The sequence below is a fragment of the Meleagris gallopavo genome, chromosome 11 (assembly GCF_905368555.1).
Source record: "Meleagris gallopavo chromosome 11, MGAL_WU_HG_1.1, whole genome shotgun sequence".
NCBI classification, from domain to species: domain Eukaryota; kingdom Metazoa; phylum Chordata; class Aves; order Galliformes; family Phasianidae; genus Meleagris; species Meleagris gallopavo.
In genome coordinates this window covers 14,132,376-14,145,811 of record NC_139414.1, presented here as the reverse complement: position 1 = coordinate 14,145,811, position 13,436 = coordinate 14,132,376, and positions in this window count along the sequence as shown.

Here is a 13,436-nt window from a genome sequence, read left to right as displayed (position 1 = left end):
CCTGCATACACACCTGCTGCAAAAATCTGATTTAGGAACAGAATGAGAGACGAGAGTTCAGTAGGGAATAGAGAATGAGGAGGCAAGTGGGTAAATATAACAAGTTTCAAATCTGAGGCCGTCTTAAGAAAGCCCTGGGAACAGTGTATTTCAGCTGCAACTTAATGTGTATTTGCCAAAGAATTACACTTAGTTTCAAGCACCACATTGTTCCTGCAGAGCACCAAAAGCATTTTATGGATAGACAGAAAGCTATTGAGTCAGGCTTGAAGCCTGGAGCCTTATCCTTGAGACAGCCTTTTTTGAGACAGCCTTGGCCTAGACTGTTCTAAATCAACTCTGGAATTGGTAACGTCTTTTCCCTAGCACATAAGAGCTCTCTGCAGTAAGAGTCTGAGCTGTACCAAGAGACAAAGCACTGTCAGGAGCCGAACCACAGCTATGGACTGAGCCTGAGACCCTGACAAGCAAATCCCTGCTCCTTCTCACCCAAAGCCCAGCACTGATGGAAACAAAGCCTCAGACGTGGCAGATATTTCTCTACTGTTTAATGACTGAATGAAAAATACAGAGACACTGTGAGAAGCAGGCTGCTGTAAGAGCCCAGGAGATAATTACAGTCCCCACACTTAGAATCACAAAATCATTAAGATTGGAAAAGACCACATCGATGACCTAGTCCAACCATCTGCCCATCCCCACCATGCCCACTGTAACCACATCTCTCAGTGCCAAATCTCCATGGATTTTGAACACCTCCAGGGATGGTGACTCTACCACCTTCCTGGCAGCCTATATGCGATACAGACATCCCTTGGGGTCAACCAGTAGCTGGATCCATGTTTCTTCATCAACATTTGTGATGCATGGGCAGCTTTCAACAGATTGTGAGGAAGCCTTGTTCTGCTCACAGCAGCTTCAGAGATGGAGGCCAGAGTTCTTTGTGGGTGTTGCAATGTGAAGTCAATAGCTTTCTGACACCTGCACTGTGCAAAACATGGCAGTTTCAGTTCACAGTGGCTTGGGCAATCACTTTCCATTGCCTTACCTTTATGTCTGCCTGGGTTTTGCTTTCAGTTCATGGTTCAGGCTCGCCCAAATCTTTGAGGTGAAATGAGCTCAACAGAAAGTATCATGAAAGAGGACACTACCCGGATTTCCTCCAGCCTGGGCCTGTTCTCTAGAAATGTGCATGAAACCTTGAGATTGGAGGCCGGTTCATGTTTTCAATAAGACTATAAACAAAAATATGAATCAAAACACTTGCTACCTTCTAACTCAAATATATGGGAATTGATTTGACTTGATGTGTGCAAATCTTTGTCTTCGTCACCCTAAGGCTCTCACCAAATCCTTTGCACAGGCAGTATGAGCACTGTGACTTTATCCTTCTGAGATTGTTTTCAACATTTCTTCTTCAAGTTTTCAGCATGCCAACACATCATCTCTTCCTGTCGGACCCAGGTTTCACCCTGCTGTTCTTGGGGGTGCAGACTGAATTGAAGCCATAATTTGTTTGCCGTGTGACTTCCTTTTCTTGGGTATTTGCTTTGAATGGGCCAGCATACCTCAGCTTTTCTTGCAAGGCCTTCTACTTCTGATATTCTGAAGAAAATGTTGGAAATTCAGGTTGGTAGCTTTCTCTCTTTGCTGCTCGCATTGCCTCCCCAGCACCCAGCTGCTGGTGACTGCTGTGCACTGCGATCTTCCCCAGGAGCCCAGGCTGGAGTTCCTAGCAAGAGCTCCTGCAATCCAAGAACATTGTGTACCTAGACTTTAGCAATACCACTTCCTGACACATTCTGCTTTCTAGAAGCAGGTTCATGCCCTCTGATCGTTATATATATCCCTCTATCACAACAAAGGGCCCAGAGACTGATCCAGCAGGTAGGTGACCTGACACGCTGACTCGACAATTTTAATTGGACTTTAGTGTATTTTATTATAATTAGCATCCCTTCTGTGCAGTCTTTCCATGTTCTGAGTGAGAAGGATTAAAACACAAGCCTACACACACTCAGAGCAGACTTCTTGTCCTAATACCTTCAGAGCCCAATGAGACACTTCTGCACTGACTCAGAAGGAAAAGCACACTCTGTTGAATCAGCACCACCACTTCCTTCCTTTGCAGCCGTACCATTCACACACTTACCCTGTTCTTCTGCAGCAGTCCCGAGGAGGAAAAAACAAAGGTGCAGAGAATATGTGGCAAAAAAGGCATATGGTAAGACACGCTGGAAGGGAAAGGCAAATCTAATCCTTTGACACTAGCATCTCTGATTACTGTGCTGTTTATTAAGCAATCCAGTTTGAGTAGAATGAGTGTCACTGAGTTTAGCATCCTCCCAATAGCTGATTAAATGCATCATGTCATGCTGCCAGGGTACAAACAGTGGCTGTGGGGGCTGCTGTGGAGAAAGGAGCTTTGACCCAAGTGAAGGGAAGCAGCTGCTCTTACCAGGCTATGCCACCTGATGACTCTTTCACCAGACACAGCCGCCTCGGGGTGTTTGTCATGCCTGGTCACAACAATGCTGTGGTGAATAATTGATTTTCCTTCCCTGCCGCAAAATGCCTATGAAGCAAGACCCATCCACCAGCTCAGCTCGGCTGGCAGGATAATTAAAAGGTCTCCCTTTTTTCAAGACCCATCATATTATCATGTCTGGCTGTGCTGGCTGAGGGAGCACAGAGTACTGCAACACCACACACCAGGACAGAGTGCAGGAATGGCAATAGGGTGGCTGCCCACTGCAGAACAGTGTCATTGGATGGAACATTTTGGTGGCTGAGGGTCCAGCTCCATTGCCTTCCACTGCTTGCTGCTGGGGGCTGCACATGTTCCCTGCTGTGATGGGACATGAACATCTGATCTCCAGATGCACTTATCCATCCTTAATATAGGACAGCCCTCTGTGTCCCTGGTGCAGCCATTCAGCACCAGATTTCTTGCAACCTGGTGAAGAATGGGACAAGGGAATGCTAGACCAGACTACAAAACTCCACAAGGTCTTGAAGCTCCTTCTGCTGGGACAGTGCATTTTTCCAGAGACTGTTACGGAAGGGCTCTGTAAAGCTGCAAGAATGATTCAAGACTGACCATCATCACTTAGCCTCAACCTGATTGCACAGGCATGTGTGCAGAGTCCTTTATCAGCATCACTGACTAGGAACCGTGTCAGAATAGCTGTCATTCAGACAGAATGACACCACCTACCCATCTCCCAGGTTAACTGCAGTGTCAGAGCTTTACCTGGCACAGGCACAGGTGGATTGGAAGCAGACATTGGTGGACAAGCCCTTGAGCAAACCAACTCCCTCCTAACAGAACAGAGCCACACTGCTGAGGCTTTGCAGGACCTGTGTGCTACAGCAGGTATGGGAGGAAGGTTTCATTTCAAGCAAGAAGCATGGTAACAAGATTTGGCTTCGACTTTTACTGTTTTGTTTTTGCTGTTTTTTTTTTTTAACTTTGGTTTTCCTTCTTTTTACTAAACCCCACAGAATTGTGTGAAACAGAGAGCTCAAAAGCTAGGTGAAATTTTTGCCCCAGGCTCACAACATGTAAGATGTGTTCGTGTATGTGAGTATGCATGTCTTCATACGCACAGATGAGTCATTCATCTTGCTCGTGTTATTTCCGGGAGGGGGAAGTGAGGTGTTTTGATCCAAGGTGGGAGAATGCAACACAAAGGCCTCTGGCATGAGAAAGGGACTTGTGGGGTGTTTTGTCCAGTGGTGGTGGGATGGGAAGGGAACCTGCTGCTGCTTTCCTAAGTGAAGGAGTGTGTATGCATCCGTGTGCTCCCATGCCTTGGCTGGACAGAAAGCAGCAGGCGTCTCCTCTCCCTTCCCTCACTTTCTGTATGTCACTGCAGGCAGAGGCAGGGCTCAGAGAGGAAACCGCAAGTGATCTGGGCTGCCGAGACTCAGCAAACAGCAGAACGGGCTCCAGGTGCAGCTCGCTTGCTTTCCAAATAGCCTCATGCATTTCTGCTTGTCCTTTTGCTGGGGAAGTATCACTGCTGGGACACCTGCTGGGAAATGCCTCCTTCCCTGCCTCGTCTGCCATTCCTCCTCCATCACCTTCCCCAGTAGAGGCTGACCTTTGTTGTCTTCTTGTTGTCCCTTCCTATTAAACCTAACCGGTGGCTGGCAGATTTAGGGCTGACAAAAAGGTGTGTGCCCAATAAAATCTGACCCAGATTGTCACCCGTGATTTGTATTGAGCCCAAGTGGGACCGTTCCCACAGCTCTCAGTTGTTTAATTCAGTGAAAGATGAATTATTTTTAATCATCTCACTCCTTCTAGATCCTGGCTGGGGACAGTACCGTCTATATTATCATATATTAAAATGGAATTGAGGTTGAAAATACACATCAGCAAAGCAAGATGTTCCTGGGGTAATTTATGGCTCATCCGGCAGCAGAGACCAGCAAAAATCCAGGAAGGTGTGTGCTGCAGATCTGCAGCATCAAAGGGTGCAGACAAGGTCTGAATAAACTTTGTAGGCCAAGATCCATTGGAACCAGCATCATGGGAATTAGAGGGGGCCCAGAGCTGGCTCAGACCTTTGGTTGCCACCAAAGCTGTCATCTGTGGGAACCTAGCTGTGGCCAAGAGGGGAAGAGTGGCCAGCGGAGCTGGAGGTGACACTCTCTGCACTCTTGATTTTGTCACGCATCCTGTTCATGTGGATCAGGTGCCTCTGTGCTCCCAGTGGGCACGTGGATTCTTTGTCTCCGTGTTGAGTGTCACCCATGTGGGCTGCCCTGCCCCACAGCCTGGCTGTTGTTACGACATGTGATGTGTTTGGAAATGCTCACTCAACATTTGGGCTGATGTATTTCCTCTTGTGTCTTTTGGGGTTTCTGTGACTCCTTCTGTGAGGAGACGAGTGCATCTCCTCACATTGTCCTCCTTCTGTCTGTGGTATACTACTTTGCAAAAGCCATTGACAAATTCATCTTCCTGCACGCTCCTGGATATCTCTTCAGAATCATGGAATCATAGAATTACTAAGGTTGGAAAAGACCTCCAAGGTCATCTTGTCCCATCCACCTACCACCCGTATTTCCCCACTAAACCATGTCCTTTAGTACAACATCTAAAGATTTCTTGAACACCTTCAACAACAGAAATATCAGAAGGAGAGATATTTTCAAAGAGCTCTCAATATCAAGAAGGAAACTGCCTCTGCTCAATTCTGAATAGCCCTGCAACCCTCCCTCTGCCCTGTCCAGGAAGGGGAGATTATCCTCTGGGGAAGCTGCCGACTTCTTTTACCAGTGCCATACAGAAGATCTGCATTAGTGTCTAGATAGACATTAATTGTGTTGAAGATTTTCATGTAATTCTGGAAAATCCAGTTTACCCTCCAGGCACAAAGATAGGAAAAAGGAATTATTTTTAACAAGTTATTTCCAAGTAGTATATGCCAATATACCTTCAGAAGATTGACAGAGGAGATGGAGGACCCTGACATGTTGGTCTGATGGTGATGAGAGATGTGGTAAACAATGGGTGTGATTTTCCTAGTCTTTTTGAGGGTTAAGAGGAGGTCAATGCACATGAATGCAATAAGAACATTTGCGGAAGGTGTTCTGAACAGCCAGAGAGCCTGGGCTGATGCAACTGCACAAGAGCAGGTAGTTGTGGATGCATAGTGTTCTGCTCTGAGCCTAAGGCCACGGTAAGAAATGCATATGTTTGTGCATAAGGTCTTTATTACAATGACCTCACCCATATGTATACATTTTAATCATGCCACTGAATGCCTGCTGTGTTTATTTTTAATACAGTGCTTGTTTTGATGTTACAATTGTGATGGTGTGGAACTAATGGCAGTGACTCTTCATCTTAGGCCTGAAAACCAGAGCTGAAAGTGAAAAGACACTTTGCATTACTTTAAAATACAAAAGGGAATGTCCCTGGGCAAATTAGTCCTTCATTTCCATTCTAGACTGTAGTCAACTGTCTGCTGCCTGGAGTCCACAGCGCACCAGAAGCTCTGGAGGTCACCCGAGGTCCTTTCTCCTGCAGTGTCCTGCTGACGACCGATAGGTGATGGAAAGGCAAACAAAGCTTTGGGGGAATGTTCACTTATACCCTGACCTTCAGTACGGCCTCAAGGGCAAAACACAGTCTTTGTGAGCCCTGAATTTTATTTGACATACTGTTGATTCCCTCTTACTTGCCTTATATAGCTCAAAAAAATTCCCCAAGATGAAGGCATACCCCAGATCTAGCAGAGCTTTTCATTAGCCATCATTCTGATAGAGCACTTCTACAGGAAGAGTTCTCACCAGCTTTTCGTAGAGAAATGTTAGAATAGAAAAAGGAAAAACTGAAAGAAGATCAGTGGAGATGTTGGCAGCAGGTCAGTGTGATGGAGCCCCAGGAATACTGAGGATCTCTGCCTTGAGCCTTGTGTTCTTCTCCAGAGCATTGTTTCTGGGTCTGCAGAGATCTCACAGTTTTGCAATGCATGATGCGTGCTACTGATAGACAAGGCAAGCCGGAGAGCTGAAGGCAAGCTGCCAGCCTTCTCTTCACTTTGAATGCCCTTGGCTGTCCCGAGACTTGTTCCAAAACATTTAAATTGCTTAAGTGTGCAGTGATGTGTTTTAATTAATACAGAAAATGGGGGCAGTAAAATACAGGTGCCTTCAGTATGCATTTGGCCGCGTGGTTGAGGCACAGGTGCTAGAAAGCCAGGAGCACCTGAAGCTGCCTCTGTGCCCCCAGTCTCAATGGGGATGAGGGTACTGTCCTGTAGGCACCCAGGACACATGGAATCATGGGGAAAGTGAGTATAGCACACAGGCATTCATGACATCTCAATGCTCTGTCTAGGAAATGAGCTCTGCAAAATAAACAGTGAGTTTATTATTAAAAAGCAGCACCTGGAGACTGAAGGCTTCTCATGATACACTTTGCAAAAAGTCTCAGTAAGTGGTGGAAGTTCCTCCAGAGTCCTCTTTACAAAGTGAAGCAAATGATAGCATCACAATAAGAGACTGCTCCTCATCATGCAGGTGGGAATCAAAGCCCAGGAAATATGGAATGAAGTCAGGGCCTCACTTACACTTACTTACACTTACCCTGTCTAGAGTGTAAGTGAAGGGGTATTTCTGGATCTATTATTTTCTCCAATAGGGCGATGTGGAAAATAAATGTGGAAAACTTCCTGGGCCATAATTAATGTAAAAGGGATCAGATGATTTTGGAATTTATGATGACATGTGGATTAGTAGAAATTCCATATTGGCTAAGAAGAGGACAATCTTAAGCATCTATGTCCTAATCATGATTTTTTAACAGTGGGCCTATGAGGTAGTTGGACTACATGACCTTTAAAGGTCCCTTCCAACCCAAGCAATCCTATCATTCTATGGTATTATAATTCACTATATAAATACATTGCCTACTGATATGTCAGCACTCCTTCCTTTGGAGAAATACTGGTATTTTAAGCAAAAGCTCAGCCTGCAAAGTAGTCAGAAGATCTAGTATTAACTTACCTGGCCAATTACTCCAGATTTGGAAATAAAAGGTCAAAATCTCAGACAGCTCGGAATGGACTAAGACAATTACTGTGAGAGGCTTCTCCTTAGAAAGCCACCTGGCTGGATCCTCTAAGCTCCTCAGATACCCAGAATTTGAATGGCAGCTGGGAATGGCTTCGATTTTGTAGAAGTTTTATTGGGGAAATTTGACCTGCACCTGCAATTAGTCAGCTTGAGTTTTACCAGAATGGTCAGTTCCTTAATTTAACGAGCATTCGAACAGTGATTCATTTCAAAGTAGAACTTGGTTATATTGCTGCAGAAAGAAGAAATGACAGAGGGGAACAAAGAGAATGAGGAAATAGTTGTTTTAGGCTGAAAACAGACCAATATGTTCCTGGAAGTAGACTCAGCCTCTGTGCAGGCCTGGCTCATGCTGAGGGAGGAATTCCTGCGTACAGTTGGATCTCCTGTTCCTACCAATTCTCTTGGCTCTATGGATCAAAGCTATGCAAGGCTGCAGGTACTGCCCAACACCACCTGCTGGATTGCACTGCAGGCTGTAGCCATGCAAGGAATATTTTCTATGCATTTCCTTATTCCGTGAAAGCATTAACACATTAAATACTTGCATAGAAATGTAATAATAATAATGATGAACGCATTCCTGCCCAGTCTTTGGCTGTTCCTCTGACATAATCTGTCAAAACCATAAATTCTTTGCTCATGCTGATGGGTGTTTAGTTCTGCAGCCTGACTGAAGTCAGCAAGAGATGAAAGAGTTGCACCTCTTGCAAGGTGAAATCCACCCATTCTTGATCAAGTGTATGCCTTCCAGAGTAATAAAAGCAGTGTAGCAACTAATCCTGTAAATAGGAGATCAAGCAGAGGAATGAGAAAGCGTTCATTGCCTAGCAAGAAGGCCTGGCAAAGCTCACAGTGGTGAAACCAATGGAAATGTTGCAAACTTTCACCTAGAATAAACAATCTGCATCAGCTGGAAGTGCTTTCCATCGCGCTGGTTCCCAGGAACAGGATTGCATCATTTTCTTGACAAAAGGCTGCCAAAATCTGTAGCGACATACTAGAATCCCACTGATTAGCCAAGCTCTTGGCACACTTGTCTGGCCAGAAATTTTTATTTATTGTTGCTTTTTTTGGTAAGAATTGCTGGTAGATTAAAAATGGGAGGCAGGCAACACAAATACATATTTATTTGGGTGGAGGAGACTTTGGCTTTAGGGTAGAATAATGCATTGTGTTACGTGGCAGCTTTCTGTCAGAGGACCTCAGACATGAAATACCATTATTAACTTCCCAGCTTTGTCTGTGGCAGATGAGACATGCTCCATTTCTCAGATGGGCAAAAGCTGGTCAGAGATATTAAACTCCAAATGCTCTCAGATCCCCTTGAGTCAATCCTGACTTGCTTCCCCATGGCTCTGACCACCCCCCTCTGTGTTTTTATGCTAGCTTCTGAAAGCTGCCTGCAGCACTGCAATTATTAGGCACTCTGGTCAAGGAGCTTGTGGCACACCAGATTCAGAGCTCGGCAGCTCTGGTTTTCTAGCTGTTCTACTGTGTTCTATTTGGAAGCAGGGACATTGTTTCTTAATGTTTTCACTTCCAAATTGACCTACAGTGGGATTTTTTAAATTATTTTTAACTTTTATTCATGAATGTTATCTTCCATTTCATGTTTGCTCTTCAAGCCCTGTCTAACCCATCAGTTTCAGTGGCTGTTTCATTCTTGCTCCTCTGGGTGCATACAAGCTCAAGGTGGGAGCACCTCTTTCACCCATCTGATCTCCCACAGCGCCTACTTCTTCTTTTCATCCTTCACTGCTCATGTCACCATCCTCTCCCATTCAAGGCATCCTTTCAGACACACTTCCTTTTTCTCTGAAACTCAAGCAACGCAACAAGAACTGAACTCAATGCAAGTTAAGCAGCAAAGGCAAGGTTTCCCTCTCTCTCATCTCTTTCTTTAGCATGGCTTCCTTTGGGAATCTTGTTCACAAGTTTTTGTCATTTGTGACAGAATCTTAAGAATGGAGCAATGATGTAATACATCCAGGGTGAAGTGTGAGTTGGGAGCCAAGTATAGACAGGCACACTGGAGTGGAGGGGAAGGAAACGGAAACCTCAGACACAACTGGACATGCAGCAAGCCCTTGCAAAGCCAACTGGCAGACCCATCTTCCAGGGGGCCATCTGAAATCAGAGATAACTCTGAATCAGACAATGAACTTTGAGAAGGGTTGAGCCAAATGGATTCCAGCTGGACTCCAGACTCTGATAAGAGGGTCCCTCCCCTGGGCCGCAAGAGCATCTGTATCCCGAGCAGCCTCCAGGCTGCCTTTCGTTTCTCCAGGCTTCTTTACCCAGTTTCTAGGCCATGAGCTAGCAGGAGGGGACCCACCCACTTGAGACTGTTGGTTTTCACTGGTCCAGGGACATTTTCTTTCTTCAAGGAGCTCTGCAAAGTAATTTTGCAGGAGGGGAGGAGATCCAGCATGACTCAGCCATGTTTGAGAAACAGAGGAGAGAAATGAGGAGATCCTAGAGGTACTTCCTTTCTAAATACCTCAGAGATTAGTAACGCTTTGCTATACCTGTAAATAGTTTGCACACAGACATGAATGCCAACAACTTCTCTGGAAAGCTACACCTCACTGCCACTTGTTTTCGTAGCGCATCTGTGATTTTTCAGCAACCACCAAACAAAGCCAAGAGAAAATAAAAAGATCCCTGACCTTTCACTGCTCTGATTTCCTAATCATTTGGATACCTTTAATCCTTGACTCAGTTACAGGGCACTGTTGTGAAATAGACCCACAGTCCAGGAAAGGGCTGGCATAAGGGAAATAAGTGAAACATCCTCAGTGCAAAAAATAAATAAATAAGTAAATAAAGGGAGAGGTACAAAAAGGAGATCACCTCCGGGGGCTCACAACAGCACAAATTGCACTGACGCAGTGCTTGGAGATTGTTTAGTGCATGGAGATTCTTGCTTGTCACTAAAGTGGCCGTGCAGAGTGGTCAGACAAGTCAGGCAGTGAACGCATGTACATTAATATTTGCTGTCACTGAAGTTGCAAAACAAAAGCAGACAGATCATTTCAGGACTTGGCCTCCTTATCTCCACCTACCACGGCCTATAAAGTTGCATAAGAAAACAGGACAGAATGGGAAGAAATTTGAGATGGAAACCTGAAGAGAAATGAATTAGCTGAAGCAACAACAAGGGACAAAGCTTCCCCCAGAATGCAAATTCAAGGTAATGGCAAAGTAGTTCTGTGCAAGTCTCCAATCCTGACTTCAGTTCCTTCCCAACTTAGGCCAAAAGAAGTTAAAATTAAGGAGGCTTCTTTTGTGGTTTGTCACATACTCTGTGATTATGGACACTCAAAAAGCTCATTCTACTACAAGATTCAAGGATGTGCATGCACCCTGCTGGAAGACTTCCTTGTTTCATGCACATAATTCCAGTATGCAAAAACATAATGACTGAGAAAAAGAAGGAGATGTTCCCCTTGTGGCTTAGTGGTGACAAAAAGGTTAATCATCTCCCCAGCAGGGTCACACTAAAGCCCATGCAATTCCCAGCCTTCACCAAGCAGCACAGTGGGAACAGGGGATGGGGTTAGGGTTAGGGTTAGATCCCTGCAGAGGTCTGGTGTGTGGCAGAGAAGATGAAGAATCTCCAAAAGGCTTTTGGTCTGTTGGAAATCCTGACTTCATCTTTAAAAAAGTGGAGAAATACTATTTAGGAGCCATGAGCATCTATTTAGTGACTTATCAGAGCATGGGACAAGCAACTCACTGGTGTCTTGCCAGGTAAGCAGCAAACAGCATAAAGTCATTGCAAACAGCTTTCCTTGAGCTCCATCTGTCAGGTAAGAACTGGCACGGTGTTTGGGACGTTGAGTTCTCCTTTGGTTAAGAAACACCAAATGCAAAGCTCATTAAGGAGAGAAACAGACGCAGCAACAGCCAACTTGCTGCCTTGTGTTTGTTAATCTCCCATTAGCGCAGGTCAAAATGAGCTGTGTGGAGAAACATCCCTGTCATGACATGTCAGACCTGCAGAGCCGACTGAGTCCCATAGGCAAAATCTGCTAGGATGGTGCTGGCTCCAAATTACCTGGGCTGGTGCTATCTAAGTGACTGTGGGCAGCACTGTTGTGCTCTGCAACCCACTCTGGTCTCAGCCTGCAAGAGATGTACACATGGTACAGCCTCATTGGCTTTGGATGAGGCCCTGTTTAGTGGTTATTCAAATATGGTGCTGTCAAGGAAGGAGAGTAATAGTGGTGTAGATTGAGAGGGGATTAAAAGAAATGTCGTGATTCAGCTGTAATTTCCATGACGAGGAATGATGCCACAGAAAACGCCAAGCAAAATGAGGTGGAATGGGCTGTCTTTAGGAGATTGCTGTATTTATGGCAATCGGACACCACTGCTGTGCCAAATCTTAAATTGATTGGGTGCTGTGGATTTCTTCATTAAATTCGTATTATCGAATTGTTGTTTGTTGCAATTTGCAATGACTCTCTGCTTGGCTATTTTTAATTTTGCTCTGTGTGTGCACGACCCTGGACAAACAGGACAGTACATGAGTGTGCATTCTTAATGGTGTGACTGATTTTCTCCAATTTCTCTCATTTCTCTCCTCCATTTTGCCTTTGTGCTTCAGTGTGCCAGCTGCCCCATAGTGCCTCCAGACACTTTCCCTCCCAGTCATTAACGCAAAGCTGAGAAGCTTTAAGCAAGGATTTTCAGGTGTCTTTATAACTCCTTTTGGCTGCTAGGTGTTCCCAGGAGGCTGCAGATCCTGGAATCTTCCACCCTGGCAATGTGCCCAGCCCATCGCAACTGCAACTTTACTGAGATCTCTATACCGGAATTTTGCAGCTGTTCAGAGCTGTCCAGATACCACAGCAAATGGTTTCTGCTCTCTGAGTCAGCCACTTGCTGCTATAGATGATGCACATCCCAACGCTATAAGCTTTTTCCATTATTCCTTACCAGAACCACCTTCAGAGTTGGCCTCCTTGGGATTGAGATGAAGAAATGAGTGGAGTTTGGCAAGTGTGCTACTTATCTTTATTTTGCTAATGTCAATGGTTTTGACAGCTGGTCTTTAAGGAAGGTATGTGGAACTAGCAGGGTAGTGGAGAGCTGAGATCTTAGAGCTGATGATTGGGTCACCCTACACTCCATGCTGCTCTTTTGCATGACACTTCCCAGTCTGTCTGCACCTAGCCCTGGGCTCCCTCGTGTCTCTTCTAACCTGGGGACATATCTCTTTGAGAAGTGCACTATCTGTCTCATGTGTTATAAACAAGGAGTCTGGTTACAGGCAAGTTCTTTACCGGGTTTCACATCTTGCACAAGGTGAGACCAAGACGTCTGCATTTGCTTTCATAAATTTTTGCTATGATTTGGAGCATTCAGAGGACAGCGTGGCTGCCAGAGCAAGTTGAAACAGGCAGCATCTGAGACATTCAGTTCAGCACGATACCATCCTGCTGCCATCCTGCGCCCATCAGTTGGTACCCTTCCTTTTGCCCCAGGACCTCGCAAGATGAAAAGCACATTTTCACCTCTTAAGTCTCCAGCCTTTCCTCCCGACTCAGCCAAAGGGCTCTCACTGGGAGGTGCTCCCCGTGGTACTGGAATCTAAATAATCCTTCTGAACTGCTTTCCGACAAAATCAGGAAACCAGATTCTTCTCCAACATGCACACACACCTGGAGGATTAGGAGCAGAGGTTTTGAGGGATGGTAAAGTGCTGCTCTGTCAATTAGAAACACTATGAATAGAATTCCCTGTGCTCTTGTGGGGCTGTCAGGTGTTTCTTGTCTTACCTATGACTCTTTCAGTAGGCTTCTGCTGGAGGAATGCACCTGGCTCTCTAGACT